This window comes from Lonchura striata, chromosome 3, assembly GCF_046129695.1.
Source record: "Lonchura striata isolate bLonStr1 chromosome 3, bLonStr1.mat, whole genome shotgun sequence".
NCBI lineage: Eukaryota > Metazoa > Chordata > Aves > Passeriformes > Estrildidae > Lonchura > Lonchura striata.
In genome coordinates this window covers 53,832,397-53,852,942 of record NC_134605.1, presented here as the reverse complement: position 1 = coordinate 53,852,942, position 20,546 = coordinate 53,832,397, and the positions used below count along the sequence as shown (strand labels likewise).

Below are 20,546 nucleotides of genomic sequence, written 5' to 3'. Positions count from 1 at the left end.
GCAGTTTGTATGAGGTTTCCTTAAACTACTGAGTGCTTCACACCTTTTATGATCAGGCACTTTATTACTCCTTTCTGAAGAAAGTGAATGCGCATTGAATGTGATACCAGAGCACGGAGTTTGCTTTTACCGAGGCTCTCCCAGGTCTTGTAGTGTTGCTATCTCTGGATTGTATCCTGAATTTCCAAGTTTGAAGGATAAAGGCATTCCCTCCGACAAGACACCCCATGACCCATTACTGTAAGCATTATTTTCTGGGAGCAAAGGTTACGCTTAGCATGGAACACTGGTGAGCACAGTTAATTTTCGCTCGCTGTGGCGTCTGGTGCGAGTCAAAAACGCAGGGATACAGCGCTTGTTATTCTTGCGGGGAGGAGTGCGAAGTCCGCGATGGGGCTCGATGCCCCAGAGACTGGCTCCAACATACTTTCCTTCTTTCTCAGCCCTGAAGGCAGGAGGGGCAAGCTCGCTCCCAGCGCTTTGCTGTCACATCACGCCCGCTGTTGCGATCTGGTCTGGCGGGACACAGGCCGTGCTGGCGGCTGTTTCCCCGGTCAGACGAGCTGCTCCAAGGCGCGCCGCGGTGTGTCCCGGCCGCGCCCCGCCGCCCATCCCGGCCCATCCCGGCCCATCCCAGCCCATCCCGGCCCATCCCGGCGCGGCCGCCGGCGGGGGCGGAGCCGGGCCGGGCCGGGCGGCGGTCACGTGGCGGGGTCACGTGGCGGGGAGCCGGGCCCAGCCGCCGCCGCCGCTCCGGGAGCGGTGAGAGACGGAGCCGGGAGGGCGGGCAGGGAAGGAGGGAGGGGAGCAGGGAGCGGGAGGGAGGGAGCCCGCGGGCGCGAGTGGCCGCCGCCCGCTCTGCCGCCGCCGCCGCGCCGAGGTGAGTGCGGGAGGTGGAGCGGGATGGGCCGGGCGCTGCGCGGGGCCGCGGGCGGCTCCGGGGCTGTTTTCCTTTTGTTGCGGTGGGCGCCGGCCGCGGGCACGGCGGTCCCGCTCCCCGGGGGCGGCGGGGTGCCGGCGCGCCGCCGGGACGCGCGCGTCCGCCTGTGCCGCGTCCTTCCCGCCGCGCTTCCCCCGCGCCCGGCGGGCACCGGCCGGGATGAGCCCCGGGAAGGCGGGCGGGAGGCTGCCCGGAGCCCCCGTCCTGCCCGGAGCCCCCGTCCTGCCCGGAGCCCCCGTCCTGCCCGGAGCCCCCGTCCTGCCCGCACACCTGCGGCTTTGGGCCGCGGGGCGGGGGTGGTGCCGCCCTCCCCCGGCGGTCCGGGAGCCCCGGGCGGCGGCGGGGAGGGAAGCGCTGGCTCCGGCATCACCTGTGACTCTCCGTGCACCGCCCGTCGCGCTGCCATTTGTAAATATTGTTGTCTTTTTCTCCTATTTTTTTTTTTTTTTTCCCTTCCCGCTACGTTCCCCCGTGCCCCCGCCTTAGCGGGCCGGGGGTGGCGGGGGGCGCACGGTTCGGAGTCGCGCCCCGCGATGTGCAGAGACCCGCCTCAGGAGCGCAACTCCTTCGCATTCTTTGTGTTGTGTCTTCTCGTCGTGCCTCTCAGTAAGCGTCTGTGCGCGAACGTGTTCCAGCACCTTGGCTTCCTAAAGGTTTCCGAAAAAGTGCAGGAATCGTTTACCAGTTCAGTGCTTAAATTTGACCGAGACATTAGAACAGGCGATTAAAACCAGCTGTATGGGGTGAGATCAAAGGTCTGTCTTGTTTGGATTGCCGTTTCTGCAAGTGGCACATAGCAGATGCTTAGGAAACACCATAACAACAGGGTGAGCGTGCTGTGATTCTTTGGGAAACCAGCCAGGCCTCCAGCAATTTGAGGTTAAGGGATTGCCTGAGTCAAATGTGATGTTTTTGTATTTAAGAGTCCTTTTTTGCCAATGGCTTAGATATATATGTTTTTCGAACAAGAACTAAACAAAGGCTTTTTAATAGAAAATGTTTATCTTAAAAAAAATATAATTGCAGTCATATTATTGTCATAGGTAGTTTCATTTTGCCAGGATTAAATTTGCTTGTCCAAGGATTACTGATTCATGAGCAACATCCTGTGTTTTGAATAGGTAAGGGGTATTTGAAATGGATATTTTCTATACCAGTGAAAACTGTAAATTAAAAAAAATGTTTCTTAATATTTGTTTTTACAAATAATTTGCAAAATTTAAATATTAAAGTAACTGTTTAATAAAATGAAGTCTAGTAAGACCTGTGTCAAAATAGCATAATACAATATTGACAGCTTTGGAGATGATCATATGAAGCCTTAACATTTAACTGTTTATATTTAAGCTTAAAGACTTAAATTGTTGTCTCATTGTGTCAAGATTTCTGGTAAAGTTATGTTGAAGATACCATCACAGATTTGTCCACAATAGCAAAATCATGGTGATCCCCGGGGATGCTAGCTGTCAGCTTGATCCTGTAATCCTAGTTCAAGAAATAGCTTCACGCCAGCAGTTCCTAACCTGATTGCTCTTATAAGGAACATTTGCACGAGTGGGCCTCATTTTTCACAGGCAGTGGGAATGTCAGGCAAAGTAGAGCTATTTCAAAAAACTGCATATTCCCCCACGCCCCCAATGGAATTTTGTAAGAAGGTCATTAGCAGTTTCTTGGGGGCTGAAAGGAGGTAGTGGGTTGATATAGTATATATAGATAGCTATTTATAAGATTAAAAATAGCTCAGAAAACTGACAACTGTAATTGTTATGAATGATTTTCATAGAAAGACAATTAATTTTTTTGTGCGTTGTATCACTGCCTCTGACAACAGACTGGATTTCTTACCTAGTCAACAGGTGTTTATTGTAAAACCCTTAACACATTCATTGTTCTATGTTGAACTATACTGAGCCCACGGTGGACAGTTTAAAATATTCATTATATTTCCTTCAGTAAGGCAATGAATAGATTTAAATGGTTCTGTTGTGAACTTTTACCAAGAAAGCTGTTGTCATGCAGCTGATTCATTTTTATCACAAAAAATTGATTCAGCTGAACTTTCAAATAAAATCAGTTTTGTTTATAGTCTTTATAAAAAGTTGTACTTGTTTTATGTAGTTATTAAGCATACTTATAATACACAGCTTTTAGCATTGCTTTTCATTAGTAGGTCTCAAAGCACCTTGCAAAATAATTCAGTGTAATTATTCTCTTCTTATCTTAGGGTAATTATTATCATGTAATCTAGTGCTCATAAAGAGATCATTGTCTGCTGTGATTGCTATGAGAAGCTCTAATAATAAAATCAGACTTTTTGATTTCATTCTTTTTTTTTACAATAAAACCCCAACAAACTCACCTTTCTGTTTCTGTTGTTCATTTAATGAGGACTGAGGTAGTTTCATACCAGACCTTCTATGCCAGTGTTGGGAGCTAAGCCTATGCTTTATGGAGGACAGACTTCTCTTCCTAATGTCAGAAGAAACCTTGCTGAAAGCTTAACTAAATTCATTGATGAGCTGGAAAATGCTTCAAGACAGTTCCTGTTAAGGTGGTCAGGTACTAATGGTACACATCTCTAGTTCAGTCACCAGGGAGGTTGACTGCTCAGACTTTGATATCTCTTGGTATCTATCAGGATTAAAAAAAAGTGTGTGAATGAGTGAGTTACATGGGCATTATCCTCATATTTTAGGTATTTTGCTTCATTTCTACTATGGTAGAGTTGATGGAAATTGTACAGAATATTTCATTTTTTTGAGTCACTATTTGTATCTCATTTTTGTAATGCATCTCGTGGCAGAACAACTTCTGAAACTAGGGCTGTGAAATACACATCTTTAAGTTATTTTCCAACTGTCTCTATCAGTTGGGATGTGCAGTTGATTATCACTAATTACATTATTAGTGCATTTTCATAATTACTTTAGGACTTGAGGTCTTATGATGTGTTGATAGTTGGCAAAATAGAACAGAAGATTGGTGTTTTTTTAAAAAATTCAAGATAATATATTAGGTCATTGTCATTTAGGGATAAAATACAGATTAGGAAATGTATGGTAGATTTGATAATGGAAAGATTATATTTTGAAAACTGTATAGTGTACTATATGCTAAATAATATGGGAACTGTATTCCTAGACAGTGTAATGCTGTCAAGAAACAGAAGCTTGTATAATTTAGATCTAAGTCATAAACCTTTTATTAAAGAGAACGAAGGCTTAGCTACTGTAATAAAATGTTTGTCAGAAGTTGGGCAGGTGTGGACAGTGATTTCAGTTGGCTCTCTGTAGAAACAATGCCTTCTTGTTGGCAGACTTGCATCTAGATTTCACTTAGATTTGTGTGGTTTTGGGTTATTTGGAAAAAGGTCCAAGAAAAAATGTTTTGAGAAGTCCAGTTTCAAGAAACTGCCTGTTGCTGTGCTCATTGTTTTTGTGTGACTCTTGTTTTGATCTATGTTTTTATTATTTGAGCCATTGTTTCTCTGTTGTATAATTCTTATTAATGCCTTGTTTACATCATTTTACAGTATTTAAAACTTTAGTCTTTTAAATGGTTCACAAGAATAGTTTTTACTTTGTGCTCATACCCATGAAAGGCCTCAGTATTACTCTGCTTTGTGCCATATCCTTGATAGCTATAAGATATCAGATCTGGTCTGGAGAATGTCCCACTGGAAAGCTGGGCTGTGTAGTGTGGAGGTCTTTTGTTGCCTTCTGCATAGTTTGAGAGCTAACAGACCCAGCTGGTAGTCATACACTTTCCTGGTGCCCCAAGTCTCCAGCATCCTTGTCTAGTGCAAAATACTCTTTGCAAAACATTGAGTCGAAGGCTCACTCTTCCATTAGAATAAAAAAGATGTAGCATTTCCAAATACATCAATCCATCCTATCAGTTCCTCCTCTGCTTTGTATGTGCCATGGAGTAGATACATCTCCTTTGAAAACACTCTTTTAATGGGATATTTGTTGAAGCAAATATCTAGCAGCTGAACTGTTTTCTAAATAAAATTTTCATATATCTCTTGTTTCACTAGTTTGAACAGTAAATTTCAAAGGTGGCCAAATCCATGCATATAGCCATTTAAAGAGAATTGGTGCAAGAGAATTACCAGTGGTCTATGGCACTGCTTAAGCAGACAAAAGACAGGAAAAAGAGCCATAAATGTTGGACACAATATGCAAGAAAAGAATCCGTCTGCATGTATAGCAAGAATATGACAGAAGAGCAGTGTTTTTGTAGATAAGTAGCAAGTAAAGTTATTGGGAAAAGCAAAGGTTGACTGCCTGCTGTGATTGTGATGGATCACAGTCCACAGGAAACACTTTAGTTGGAGAAAGACCATAACTAACAAAATACTTAAATGAGGGAGAAAGCACTCTCTCTCACTTTTACTCTCTTTTGGATGCAGTATCTAATACAATGGGAACCTTGGTCTTTTGAGCATGCAAGCATTAGTAGCAATGTTAATGCTTTCTCTGCTTTATAAAGAACAGATCTCTCTATTCTAATGGAATGGTGGGATGACTTTTATGAAATCCTTTCAGTTGTAAATAACTAAAAAATGAAACACAATCCTAGAGATCTACCTATTTAAAATCTGATTAAAATACACAGAAGGTAGATTGACTAACACAAATCTTGTCTTGCAGATCATAGAGGGTATGGATAATAGTTACTGTTGTATAAAAATAGAAAGAAATGTTACTCATAAAGCTATTTTAAGTGTTAAGCAAAAGTTTTAAGGGGGAGTGAATTCAGCTAAGGAAGGAGGAAGAGTTACATACTTGTGGTGTCTTCCCCAACTCTCACGAGTCATCTAAGTATATTAAGAACTGTTACTATATAAATATCTTGGCTGCCATACAAGTGCCCTACATAGTGTTTGGAAATGAGGGACTTGAGCAGTGTAGGTGTTGAACCAGCTTTAGATATTGTACCTTCTTTTTTCCCAGGCACAAAAATATGGACCTATGAATGGCATATCAGCTCAGACCAGAGGTGTTTCTACATCAGTATCTTGTTTTTAACAGTGAATGATAGCAGATGCCCAGGGCAGAGTATGATAGGGTGTACAAATAGCTGGATGTCTGAAGGGAAGTGTTGCTAGGCTCTAGCAGGGTGCAGTTTAGGGGTCTGTGGGCAGATGGTACTTAATCATTTGGGTTTTAATCATTGTGGTGAATTGATGCCATCTTTTTTTTTTGAACCCCTGATAGCTTTAGCATCTGCAGCATACTGTGACACGAGAATGGCAAAAGTTTAACATGTCCATTTTTAGTTCATCTGTTGCCAGCTTAAGAGTTACAATCCTCCATGCCTTTAATTTGCTTGATGTAAAACCCTGTTATTTTTAATTTGTAAAATTTGATAAGAAACTTTTTATGGATAAAGTTGAGTGCTTGATGAGAACATTCCATGAGAACACAGGCCTTGTATGCAAATTTCCTGTTTACTGTGAAATATAAAGAAAGGGCTATACATAAAAGTTCTTTTCACTTTGAGTAAAGTCCATTCATCTTAACATGGAACCTGAGAAATGCTTATAGCAAGTTTTGGTCTTAATAATGTATCTTTTTGTAAAGACTGTGGCATTCCAAGCTACTGTATATGAATTCTATCTGAAGAAACATTGTGAGCACAAAAAGCTGGCCTGTGGGAAGTAATTTCCAAGTTTATAAGACTGAAGAAAGTTTTGATTGAGGTTTTAGAAGAGCTGTCTAAAGTTGTATAGTAGAAGGCTGGTTGTATCCTGTCCCAGTAGTCATTCAGAAAAAAATACATTCCTGAATAATTTGGAAACATAACAATATGTAAATGAAATGGCTCTTTCCTATGGTCAGTAGGAACTTTGACTTAATCTGTAAAAAATCTTAAAAATTAAGATTCACTTACTCTGTTAAAAATCACTTTTTAACTTTCACTTAATCTGTAAAGAAATAATGATCTAAGTCAAATGGGTTTGATTTGCATTTCCCACCTTGGATTGGGTTGGAGTCTGTTGAGAACTTTTCTAGTTTGATGTGGACTTATCCCTGGTTAGGATTCCTGCTTCCTTCTCTTATCTGGTAGGGTTTGTTAGAAGATCTTTAATGATGTTTGATGCTTAAGGTTTGATGCTTTATGGCATGTATGTATTTATTTTTTTCATTTGTCATCAGAAAATGGGGTTACAGCTTCCATTGTCCAGTAAGTGTTTATGAATTCAATTTGCTATAGCAATTAAAGTGTTTGAATTCTGGGAGAGAATTAAATAAATGAATTTGTATTTTCTATTGATATGGGAAGCTATGCAGTGAAAATCTGCTAACTTGCATGAATGATCAAGGGATAAAATTAAACCAGCTCATGTTACAGGTATGCAGTTTGAAACCATTTGCTGTTTTTCCGAAGTGGAGATGAATATATAAAATAGATTAAAAATAGATTATAGCAGTGGGGGAAGGCATATGGTTCTTCTGAAGATACCTATATGAAGTCTTAGTGTGAATTGTAACATTATGAGCATTCTGAGCAGGAATTAGTCTGTTTCTCTCAACAGCCAAAGCTTTGATGCAGCAGTAGGGTTCCATTAAAAGCAAATACAAATCATAGGATGAAGTCCTTTTTCTCTGAGTTACAGACGTTTTAGAAGTGGATTCCTTCCAGATTTTGCCAGCCTACTGAAGAGACATTGTCTTCCATTACACCAGTAGAATAGCCCTGTGGAACATGTAATAAATCCAATAGAAGGTATTTTCTGGTGTTGCAAAGAGAATTTTTGAATTTGAAAGTCTGTTCACTGGACCTGTAATAAGATTGAGGAAAGTAGACTACATAAAAAAGTATAATTTGAGCTCAGTACTTGTGCTAGTAGTGTGCCTGTACAGTCTTAGTGCCTCCTTCCAGAGGCCTCAGAGGCTTATGCTGGGTAAGTGCAGTGGCAGCATCTTCTGAAAAACCTCAGCCTGCATGCTGCAGGTCTGATTAGAAAGGTGCTGGTATGCTCTTCTACAGAGGAGATGGACATGGAGAGAAGACATAAGTAAACCAGCAAAGATGAGGTAAACTCTCACATGTCATCCACATATTATCATGAGAACTGTATATTATATACTTTGCAGTAGCAAATTGCTGACTGTGTCTTTTAGGAAAAGATATCCTGTCAAAAAATAGCCATATTCGATGGATGAACAACCAATATGCAGATGACAGAGAGATGGTGAAGGTGCAGGAGCAGGGGTGAAATAAAGCAGTATGAAATTTTAATAACATGTTGACTCTTAGGTAGGATTCATGATGACTTTTTAAAGAAAGGATTTTAGAGATTGGCAGCTGTGGCTTTTCCATGGTGTCTTTTAAATCCTATTAAGGAGTTATAGAGGACTTTGTTTCTTTAGGTGTTAGGAATTAGAAGTCAGTAACAGATCCCCCCCTCAACAAACTAGTACTCACTTTTACTCATATTTATTAATAAAGGAATTGGAAATTGCTCTTTTTTTCAAGGATTTAAATGAGAAACCACTGAAGAAAGAGTGATGTTTTAGCTTGAGAGTTGAGGAAGAGGATGTATAGAAAATTCTTAAAATACAATTTCATTTTCAGTACTGTATTGGTCTGTTTTTCAGTTATTAATTCAGAAAGCAGATAACCTGAATGGTAGTTGTTCTGGGCTAAAAGTGACCATTAATGCTGCAACATCTGATAAAAGATTTCCATGAGATGTAACAGTAAAGTCTTTTGTCTCTGTCATAGGAAGTTTATGTTCCAAAGGTTGGTTAGTTGTCTTCCCCTTCTCCCTTCGGAGTTTGCTTTAAATATTTCTGGTGGCTTGGAGAGAAAATATTTGTGATTTGATTATCTGGTGCTGTGGTGCCAGAGCAAGCTCTTGCAGTTCTAACATAGTATTACTTGTTAAAGCTCCAGAAATACGAGGGAAACTTTGTTCCCTGCTTTGGATTTTAATTTGTGTCCATCCTTGTCATCCAAAGATGCCAGGGAAACCAAAAAATAGCCAGCATTATTAAAATGAAAATTCTCTTAAAACAATCAAGTGATCTTTGCATGGAAAATGGTAAAATTTTTATAGTGCCTTCAGGAGGAGATTTGCTACTTTTGCTACTTTTTAAAAAACACAATGGACAGATACATTGTGAGGATTTGGATCATACTGATTTGCCTCCAGCAGCATTGTCACAGCTTTGACAAATATCATGAGTCCATAGTGATGTGCAACTGTCTGTTTCCACTTACATTTACTTGTGCTTTGTTTTGTTCTTGTGGAGACTTAAGATCTCAGGCTTTCTGAGCCTAGAACTTGCTCAAGCTGTGAATAACTTTTCTGCCTTGGAGTACCCTAAGAGATTTGGGTTGTTGCCTTCTTCACTGGCAAGACTAGTGTGGAAGGACTGAATGGAAAATCCTTAACTGCTGACATGGTTCAGTTTTGTTTCTGTTTTGATTGTCCCTAATGACATCTTCAAGTGCACCCATCCAATTGTGGGGTGATAACACTTGATAAGAATAGGCTTGAGGTGATGTAGGTTTAATGGAGGAAGCACTGGAGAACTAAGGAGTTGATGAGTTCTTTCAGTTTGTGCTCTTAATTAGGCTGTGAGCTTGGGGCATGTATTGTTTATGTGTATTTTCATTTGTTGTTTGTTATGGTTTTGATTTCAAATTATCTTTCAATGTTTAGGGCAGTTTCTTCCAGTCTTTCTGGTTGAGTTAGGACCACATTTCCTGCATGTTGGTATTGTTACTCTTTGCCTTCATTGAAATTCACAGTTTTGTGATTTTGTGGAATGCCAGGCAAGAGACTGCATTTTTATTCCTTCCTGATTTCCTTTACATCTTTATAGCAAATATGATCTTTATAGAAATGAGAAATCTTGGGGGTTTCTTTTGTTTAGTTTAGTTTTAAAACTCCTTATTCTGTTAGCTGATCTAAAAACCTACCTGGAAAATTACTCCAATTTAAAAATAAATAACAATTGCATGCAGGCATACTTGGCTGGCAGCAAGATCTATTTTTAGAGAAGGTTTCTGCCCTGTTTTTACTTCATTTTAGATTCAGAGTTTTACCTTCATTTGAGACATCCTAAGGAATTTTGGCTTCTTTTCCAGTCCTTCATAATAGATAAATACATGCATCCTCTGGATCGGATTTCAGAATTGTTTTTGTACGGGAAGCCATGCTTATCTTTAGGTAACCTCAGGTATTCCAGTAATTCCTAAGGGTGTGTTTGAGGCTCTGCCTCAGCTTGTTTGGTGTTTACTTGTGGTTGGAAAGGTGAAGTAGGTTGTCGGAAGCTGCTGGCATGTGAGTACAACAACTTAAAAAATAATTGCATCCTCATGCAAATGGATGTTTTGATGAAATGATGATTTAGAAAAAAAACAAATCCATCCTATGTCAGTCTAAAGTAACACCTAAACTTTTTTGTTTTGCACTAGTTGATGATTACAGCAGCAGACTAGGAGGCAGAACTCCTGTACTTCTCTCTCAATTCTACCATAAGCTTATTTATTGCCTTGAGATGCTTAAATTGTTATTTACTTAGCAGTATAATGGGAATAATGCTATTTTACTACTTTTCTTAGACTCACTGACACTAATAGAGCACTCCTAGGACACTGGATAAAGGGTTCAAAATATCAGGGTCATGTTAAAAGAAATCGTGGTGTAGTTGGAATAGAGCCAAATGTTCACTCAACTGAAGATGACTAGTCTACGTACACCTTAAGCTAAAAGGGTTGCAGAAAGAGAGGGACCTGAAATGGGGCAGGTGAAATTATAAATACTGTTATGCAACTCTTTATTTCCTGATGTTCTTGTTGATTCTTGGGACTGTGAACTCTTGGCTTATCACTTAATGTCTGTAAACCATCAGAACAATGCTGCTGAAGTTACAATACTTCAAAATATTACTAATAATGGCAAAAGTGCAGGCTGGGTGAGGTACCCAGATATAGGGTATGTATTTGAACCTATCCACTAAAGTGCACTTGTATTGAAAAATTCCTCCACGTGTTTGTATCAGACAGTGAATCACAGAGTCCACAGTGTTGCTTAGAGTACTGTGTGTTGGAAGTTTTGGGAGTTAGCAATGACAAGTCTTTATCACTCATTCATTGGTAAGGGTGTATTTGTGAAAAAAGGTTAGTGCATTTTATTCACCCCTATGTAGTAGAAAACATATCTGTGGAGTCTTCAGCTTTATTCATAGAGACGCTTTTTGGCTGCAGATATTTATGTAAGGTTGTGGGAGTTTTCATTTTCACAGTCCTTTAGCAATGTTTGTATTTACTCAAGCAGTACAAATAAAGCAGGGATGCTCTTTTGTTGGAAAGTCTTAGCCTACCTGCTTGGGATTGTTTCTGGAAAAGAGACTGCTAATTTCTGTTACAATTTCTTTAATACTTAACTCAGCTATTATGACCCAGATTTATTTTTGGATAGTGTTGTATACAGTATGCAAAGTATAATTTATCGATGTCAATGTTAAGATGAAAAGGAAACATTAGGGTTATGTAGTCTGAAGTTCCACACAGCACTGTCTCTGGATTATATATGAAGATGAGTACTTACATTAAACTGGTGTTCTTTCCAGAGTCAATAAGATGTAAATTCATAATATAGGTATGAGGCTTGCTGTCACACAATCCACTGTTAACAGGCCTGCTGTTGTACCTGGATATAGGCAGAGACCTTGTGAAGAAGAGAACTGTACTCCAGGCAAGGAGGCAAATATAAAATTCCTTGGGTCACACAGAGGAGTAGGAAAAGTCAATAAGGTCCTTTTTTTGTGGTTTATGGGTATTTGAGTGCAAATGCTTATTCAGAAATTCGCCTGAACAAATTAAATGTGCCATGAAAAATGCAATGGACAAAACCACATAAATTTGTGGTAATTTTCTTCTCTAGGTTTCTCAAGTTGTGATGTGAAGCTTCCTGCGTATCTCACTTTGAGCTACTTGTTACCTGTCTTTGTTCATATGTCTTGTTCACCTATCCTTTTTTCTTTCTATTTTTTGAGGGACATATTCTTTGCCTTTGCAGGTTTGCTTATATTCTTTGAGTAACTGAGTGAATTCAGGGATCTCTCAGGGATTTAAATTAATCAGAAGATGATAGCACTGTCATTTTTCTTCCTTTTTCCCCTCTGCATTTTTGAGTTGCTCTTTCAGGACAGGCTCCTGTGGCTATGTGGATGATAGTGTGCACAGATCCTCAAAGTGAAACTGTTAAGGTTTTTGCTCTCTAGACTGTGATATTTGTTAGCTGGCCTGTACCATAGTACTCAGGTCTTCTCTTTCAAGCTTTTCTTGCAGGATATTTCAAAGCTGTCTGTTTTAAAGTGGAATAAGTGATAACAGGGAGGGAGAAGTTGGGGTAGATGTTGGATTCTATACCAAATGAAACTCAAAGAAGTGCACAGCTTGTTTGGCAGCATTTGGTTCTCTAGTGCACTTTGCAGCACACTTGCTGTGAACTGAGAGACAGAGACCTTTTGTTCACTGTTTCTGAAAATTTCAGGCCCAGAACTCTGGTCAAAACAGTATTTATACAAAAAATGGTTTATAGTCACTGCTCTGAAAGCCATAGTCTCCCTTCTGATGTTAAGGTTTTTGGACCATACTCTCTATTATTTGAAGGATCAAAGGCTTAATGAATGAGATATTTCAAATTGTGAATTATTTGCTCTAGCACTCATTCACATGCAGTATCTTCTGCAGAATTTTTCTGGTATTTAGTAACAAAGTGAACAGATTTTCCTCAAGTAGGTTTGTTCAGTCTTTGCTTAATATTTTTTTTGGTCTCCCTATAGATTCAAAATTTTTACTGATTATAAACAAGGCATTCTCTCATGTTGGTGATAAATCTAAATCTGCCTTGAGACAATTGCCTCTTTCTTAGCATGATGTCAGTGGAAAGCCTGAAAATACTTCCACACAGCAGTTTGCTTTCTCAGCTAGAAAAGCATTGTTGATTGTCAATGCTTGTTAGGTCCTTTGTATCATAGGAATTGGTTGTGTATAGCATAGTAGTGACATCCTTTGGTCAAATGCGCTGACTCTGTGGTGATACACACAATCAGCAGGGTGTCATGGTGTGTTCATGGCTTGAGAATATAAAGACATATTTTGCTGAACCTAGGCCTTGATCAACTGGAAAGATTTCTTCCTGCTTTCTACTGCTCTATTTTTTTTTTTTTTTTTTTTTTTTTGGTTGCATGTTTTTGTCATGCAGAAATGAAAATGAAACAAAGCTACACAAGTTTTGGGTTGAGACAAATGTACTGGTTGTCAGAGAGGTATTTTTGCGTGTTCTGTCCTGTTCCCCCAGCCATATTTTGTGGTTACAGTAGTAGCCAAAAATATGTCTGGAAAGAATCCAGCATGAGGATAACACACTTCTCTTAGGAGCATGCAATCTGTATGTTTTTTTAAGGCAAACACCTATTATATATTTCTATCAGTTGAGTCTTTAGAAGAATAATATGAAGATAATCACTGCCTTTCTAAATTTATTTCAGCATTTTCCTTTCTTTTGCTTAATTGCTGATTAAGCAAAAGAGAGGGAAATGATTTTAAATAAAAGAGGTATACATAAAAGAGAGGTAAATTATTTTAAATAAAACAGTCCTATCTCCCTGTGTGAACTTAGTATCTGATTTACAGAGACAGGATTGTCTTGCATAGTGGATTTTATGAACATGTAATTTCTTATGTCGATGTGGCATTTCATTAGCATGCTAGTAAAAAAATGCATCAGTAACTTTGGTTTTGTATAGTTTGGGTTTGGTTGGGGTTTTTTTGTTGTTGTTGTTTTTGGGTAGTGGTGGGTTTTTTTGGGGTTTTTTTGAGTGTAAAAGTGTCTTACAAACATTATTACTAGTCTGAAGGACACAGAGGCTCGTACTTCCTTTCCCCTCAAACCCTGTATCCCTGCTTAGCTAATTAAACACCCCCTGTACTAGATGGCTGATGTTGCTCTAATATGTGTGTACAGACTCTTGGCCTGTTGACTCAGTCCAGGTAATTGATACCATGCCTGAAGTCCTATTTGAGCCTTTTGGCCAAGACCTTTAGCATCATGACTTCAAAATAAAACTGCATGATTTCCGTATGTTGATCTAGTGCTGTTTTTACCTTACAAACCACCTGCCTCTTTTCAGTATGACCTTATTTCATACCATTTTCCCAGAAGGAAGCTTACTTCTTTTGTCTTTGCTTCTCTCTTAGAAGGATTCCCTCCAGCTCTGCCATCAGCTGCATGACTGGGATAATGCTTGTCCTGACCTGATGTCACAGCTGGAGGGGAGCACATCAGCCACTGATGAGGTTGGAGCCAGCTTCTAAAGATTGACTCACTACTGCCATATGACACTGCACAGTTTGGCAAATAGCCATTGCAATTTCTCTTGTCGTATGCATATGTAGGTGGCCTTCAATGAGGGGAAGTAGAAATACAAATTTCTGTGTAGCAAGTTTCTTATGAGCTGGATATATGCATTGCTCATGCCATATTCATCCATATGAAATCTTGTGGATATTGAGATTGGAATTATCAAGACTATTTTTTCCTGAAGCCTTAAGTAAATAAAACCAATACATCCAAAGGGATTTTTTTTGTGTATGTAAAGCAGACAAAATATGTTCAAGTCTGTCCTTTTAAGATGTGTTCTCCTGCTGTACCTGGTAGTCTATCACAGGTCTACAGCTGAATGGTTAGAAGAGGATGTGTGCCTGTACCTCGTGCTATTCACTTTAGAATTTGGCTTTTTTAGCTTGGTTTATATTTATTATTAGCTTTTCAACTGAGATTTTGGACCTTTTTGTGTTGTGATGAAAGTGCCATGGGTCTATAATGGGAGAGGAGCCTATGGCAATAACATTTCCAAGTATTTTTTTACTATGCTGTGTTAGAGAACATTTACAGGGTGGCTTTTTTTTTTTGGATATAAAAAGATACTATTTTAAGTAGGACTTTCTTTGTCTTAGTCTATTGTAGTAAATTTAGCCTTTCATAAAAGTTGTCAAATTAAAAAAGCTTTAATAATAAATAAAGCATGTATATATTGAGCATGTATTGCTTAAATGTTTTTTTGCTGAGGTTTTAAAGGTGCCACAGATCACTAAAATCAGGGAAATTGCTGGGTAAATAACTGGTTTCAGTTTGCTGAAGGGGCAGATCATCTTACAACAGCTTTTCTTCGGGCATGGAGGAAAACTTGTGTTTATTTCAGTATAGTTTATGTCAGGTTTTTCTTCAAGGAGAAACTGAAAAGGATTGTTTTCTTCTTAGAAAATGTAAAAAAAAATTTGATGTTGAGATCAGCTATTTCTACTAATGTAGTGATTCAGCATCTAAAAAGTCACCTCAGGTCACCTCAGGTAATTCTTTCTTTTACTTCAAAACAAATTAATTTTCAAAGGAAAACATGATTAATATGAATCCAAAACATCTAGTATGTAGTTTTATTAGTAACATTCTCTAAATCTTCTAAACCTTGGATATCTGTAAATGGAATTCTAGTTTCATTTGAAAGTAACTTGATACCATTGTGAGTTCCAAAAATGGAATTGTTTAAACTAATGGTTTTTTGGGGGGATTTTTTTTCTGTTACCCCAGCAGTGTTAGAGATTAGAGAGACATTAGATTTTAGACTGTTGTCAGCCTTGTTCTAACCTGGGTCTTAAAACACTTCAGGGTACCTTGTGTACATGCAGTTTTATGTATGTATATATGGTGTGTCAGTGGGGTATATATGGCAGTTTGGAGAACATTATTCCAGAGGGAAGGGCCATTTAACCATTCATTGTTTTGAATGCAGACTAGAAATGGACAGAAATCTTTTGAAGCAAGATAGAAATAGACTGGAAAACATCAGATGAGCTACACTCAGAGGTCATACCACAGACTGGAAGCCAGTAATGTTAAATTCTGCCTTCTTGTTTATGAAGAATGCCATTTTCCCCTTCAGTATTAAGAAAGTTGCTTCAGCTCTGTCCCAGGGGTGAAGTTACATGGTGCACTGAGCTGAGCTAACATCTTTCTGTTTCTGAAATGTCTTTGTGCACCTCAGTCTTGTGCCTGCTCCTCAGCTGAGTTCCAACACTCACCTGACCCATCAGTGATTTAATCTAAATCCCTAAGCCACAGAATATTTCTCACTTTTTACAATATTTATCTTGTGGTGTTGCAAGAAATGGAGGCTACTCAAGGAGATGTCGGATGGGCACCTGGCAGTGAAAACAGGGATGAGAGCCAAGTGGATCTAGGAAGGGAAACTGGCGTGGGTCGCTGAGGTGTCAGAGATTAAGAAGTCTTTTTACAGCATAGGCTTCTTTGAACAGTTTGCTGTCTTGTAGGCCTTCGGGAAGGAATTGTACTTATCTATCTGACAGAGTTGCTAAAAAGACTCTGTAGTGTGTGCATTCAAGGCATCATAGGGTGTGAGAGATTTTATAGGAGCAATCCTGCCTTACTGTATGTGGAATGTACTACCGCTTTGGCCATTAAACTTTATTTCTCGAGAGAGAAGCTGTCATAAAGCTGTTGGATTTCCAGTGGTAGTGGTGACTCTGCCAGTCATGTACCAGCTCTTCTGTTGAAGATGGATGAAGCGCTCTTAGTAATTTTGTGGTAAGAGCAGGGCTCTCTGAGTCATTGAAGGTTGCTATGAGAAACCCAGTAGTGTTTCCATAGGGCATAGCAATGTAATTATAGAAGCTTCCCTTGAAAATGGGTGAGGTGTCAGTTATTTGTAGCTCTGCTTCAGAGCAAGAGAAACAATAAATGTTGAAATTATATTTTCTGCATCTGCATGTGGTCTTCTAGGAGATAAGCTTGGGTTTGCTTTTAGTCTGCTGAAGCTCTTGCTGATCTGGGTACTGTTCTGAGAAGCAGCAATAAAGGACATTCCCTATCAACCCAGAGCAATTGCTTTGTAGTTTGGCTTTTGGCTCTTGCAAGGAAAGCAACAGATCCAAGAATCACAAAGCACATTGCATGAGGGAATGTTATTAAACAATAAATACCTTACTATGCTCTGCTTAAAAATTTTGATAAAATGTTGAAGCATTGAGAGAGAATTATCCTGCAATATCTGTAAGGCTCTACATAAGAAACACTGTTTTATTGTAGAACATCCCAGCATATGTGCTCCCCATCCCAGTGGGAGACTGACTGCCTGGCAGAAGATAGTCTGTAATCAGATCCTTGCAGCTCTGCATTACTCTAGTGTGTCTGTTTAGAATCTAGCAGTGTCTTGCTTCATTTTATGGTTCATATTGCTTTCTGTGAGATGGATTTCTTAATCTGAAATGAAAATTGGTAAACATGCAAGTCCAAAATACAGCTTGTGAGTTGGATTTATAAAAACCTATGTTACTGGCTTCAGTCAACTGAAAAATCAATTTAACGGATTTTTTTTGGATGTGCGCTGTAGCTTCTCAAGCTTTAATCAACATAACATAACTTTCCAGCCTTTTTTGCTGACATTGATTACAAGACTTCAGAAAGTATTTAACTACAATTAGCATCTGAAGCAAAATCGTAGGGATTGGAAATTATATTATTTTATTGACATTTTGGTCTTAAAGGGGGCAAAACATCCATGAAACTTAATAATACTGCCTCCTACCTACTTATCCAATAGAAATAAAAAATCATATGCAAGATAGTTAAACAGACTAGATAGGCTTTGCAGGTAATTTATAGCTGTCATAGAATACTGAGGGTAGAATATCTCAGTCTACGTGGATGAGAACAAGAAAGAAGTGTTAGATATTTCTTAAATCTAGTGCTATGCTTTGATCACTCCTGAGAACAGGAGGAAGAAATTTTGGGTTTGTTTGCAGGCCTCTTAAATGTCACATTATTGTGGGATTTTTTTTGTGTCTAAGTTGCTTAAGGACTTTGTTTACAGTAGGGATTTGACAGGAAAGAATGGAATATTTGTTTTATGGGTTATCCATCAGGAAAATGTTGTTTATTCCAATTCTTAATGATAGATTCTGGTAGGATTATTGAGACTGTGGGGAATAAAGATAAAACTGACATATTACATGTCTCTCCAGTGCATTAATTTGTAAAATTATTTGTACCTATATGATGATTGCCTTTAGGGGTTTGTTTTTTGCAAGCTTACTGTGGAACATTTATCCACTCACTTCTGTGTTAGGGTTATTTAACATTCTTGGAATGGTGTATGCCATCTCCTTGCACTGTCTTATGGCCTTGGGGTTTTATTAATACATTGAATTCCTCATCCTAGGAATGTAATGAGTGGGTTATTAATTTTTTTCATCATAGATAATCCTAGCAACCTTCCCATGTTCTGTTTTGACCAGTGGCACAAGCACTACACAACCCCTTTTACCAGATAAATACATTACAATGTAGATGTAAGGAGAAATAGCAGCAGCAGTAAAACAGCTCTGCTGTGACAGTGTACAGGTATAAACAAGGAAGTATATTCATATGTAATGTAAATCTTGTTTTATGCCTTTTTAGAAAAGAAATAGACTGATTTCAGGCAAACATATTATCTGTGAATCATATATTAAATATACAGATTTTTAATTTTTTAATCTTGCAGCATTTTAATCTAGCAGCCAAGTAGTGAGTTGTTAGGTTGACAATCCAATGAAATCAGCATCTGTCAGATAATATTTGAGGTTTTGGAGTCACTGAGTAACTAGATTTTCCCATATTTAATTTAGGTATTTAATTCTTTTAATAGCTAGGAATAGAATTTTTGTATTCTGATATTGTAATTTCTCTATGTTCATCATCTTAGTTTCAGGCTGTCATTCAGTAGAAGAGTAAGTGAAAAGTAATATATTAATTTTAGTTATTGGGATAGAATTTTATTAAAATATCATTAGGTTAGCTAATTTCAGAAGCATTGTATGAAAATACTTTATATGATACCATATTTTAACCTTTTTCTCTCATGTTTGTTGTGTGCATCCATCTGCATCAGATCAAATGTAATGTCAGTTTCAAGCAGATGCTGAACTGTTGAATTCATTGTAAACTAGCTAATAGAGGTAACAACAAAACATATAGTTTCTTCCTAGTAACCTATTATTATGTGGTCTGTGAAGAATACAGACTTAATGGACAATGTATTAAGGTGTCAATGCAGCATTAGACACTGAAGTACTCTGTCTTATGTTCCTTAAATCTAAGAAGGAACTGGAATATCCTGATCCTCTTAAGCTACTGAATTGAAATCCTGAAAAAGGTGTTTTCATGTAATTTGTTTTAATAGACTTTGTAAGCTCAAGGGGAGGACTGACACTGCAAGATTATGATGTTACCTTGCCAAGCTGCTTACCAGAAAATGCAGCAGAATTTTCCTTACACAGTTTGCAAGCAGGCTTTTTTAATACAGATGTTGAACCTTCAGTATAGATGTTGAGTTTTACAGGGGGAATGATCAGAGTGAATTATATGTTGCTTCTTTTGTCTGATTGTTCTGCTTTTCCACCTCTTCCCAAAACTTTTAACGTGGTAAATATTGGGCTTTCAGCTCTGGAGGTACTTTGTGAAGTACTTATTTAACTAAAACAAGATTGTACTGAAATAGGCTTGTCTAAATATATAGTAGTCCTAGGCATAGGAGGAAAAAAGTAACTAAGATAACTATAAAATTTTACATCAAAATTATGTTTTGAAATTACCTCAGATGCTTTTGTCTTATTACTTTTGTCTAGAAAATGCAAAGCATACTTGAGCAAAGTGTGATTGCAGGACTCTGACCTATATTTGTCAGATTTAGCAGAAGCTGTCTAAGTAGCACATCATCTACTGAATGCAATCATATTACTTTCCCAAATCCAAGTTTCTAAAATGAAGTACAGAGTGTATGAAGCCGATATCCTTCAACCAAATCAATCTTTCCTCTGGCTATTTTGAAAAGTTTACTGTCTTCCTCTGAAGATCCTTGTGTTCCTTGGGAAAGGCAGTAAGGTGAAACTTGGCAATGGGAAAGAAGAAAATCCGAAGGAAAAAACCCACACCAGCATTCTTTCTCTTGTTTAGTCATGCATAACTTTAGCTTTAATTGTATGCGAATGCATTAGCTCTGTGTGAGTGTTTATCTGAAAGATACAGATTTAACTGTGATGATGAATCTTCCCTTTTGATTCTCATGCTTTGCAGATTCTGAATCTGAGCTTTACAAAAAAAAAAAATATCCCTTTTGGGTATAGATTAGGTAAACATGCATTTAAAAAGGCATTGAGAATTTTCTGTTGAGGAAGAGAAATAATTGGGTCCAAGTAGTTTGACAGTTACTTCATTTATATAACTTCCTGGGGATAAAAACAACAGAATAAATTTAATTATAGGACTAGCTACCAAGTAATGAGAATATTACTTTTCCTGAAAAAAAACTACACTAATTTACAACATTTGTTGACTCTCTTGATTAAATGTGAACAATTGTTCAATGGAAGAGCATTTTCATAATTTTGTAGAGATTGGAGTCAGAAGCAACCGCTATCTGGTAGCTGTACAGCGGGCATTGAATGAAATATTCAGAATTCCTACCTAAAATAACTCGTGTTGCTCCTTGAATATACTTTTCTAGAGTTTTGTAACTCT

The 20,546-nt window shown here is 38.4% G+C and overlaps 1 protein-coding gene across 4 annotated transcripts in view; it reads left to right on the top strand.

Moving 5' to 3' along the window:
- The first annotated feature begins 695 nt into the window (after positions 1-695).
- Positions 696-20,546, top strand: part of TULP4 (TUB like protein 4) — a 148,156-nt gene continuing 128,305 nt past the window's right edge. For 2 of the 4 annotated variants that reach the window (XM_021540430.3, XM_021540433.2), the window contains exon 1: positions 696-762. The gene's annotated coding sequence lies outside the window, so the exon portion shown is untranslated. Of the gene's footprint in view, positions 763-786; positions 881-14,179; positions 14,270-20,546 lie in introns of those variants that run through there. The other 2 variants (XM_021540432.3, XM_021540431.3) reach the window with 2 other exon arrangements.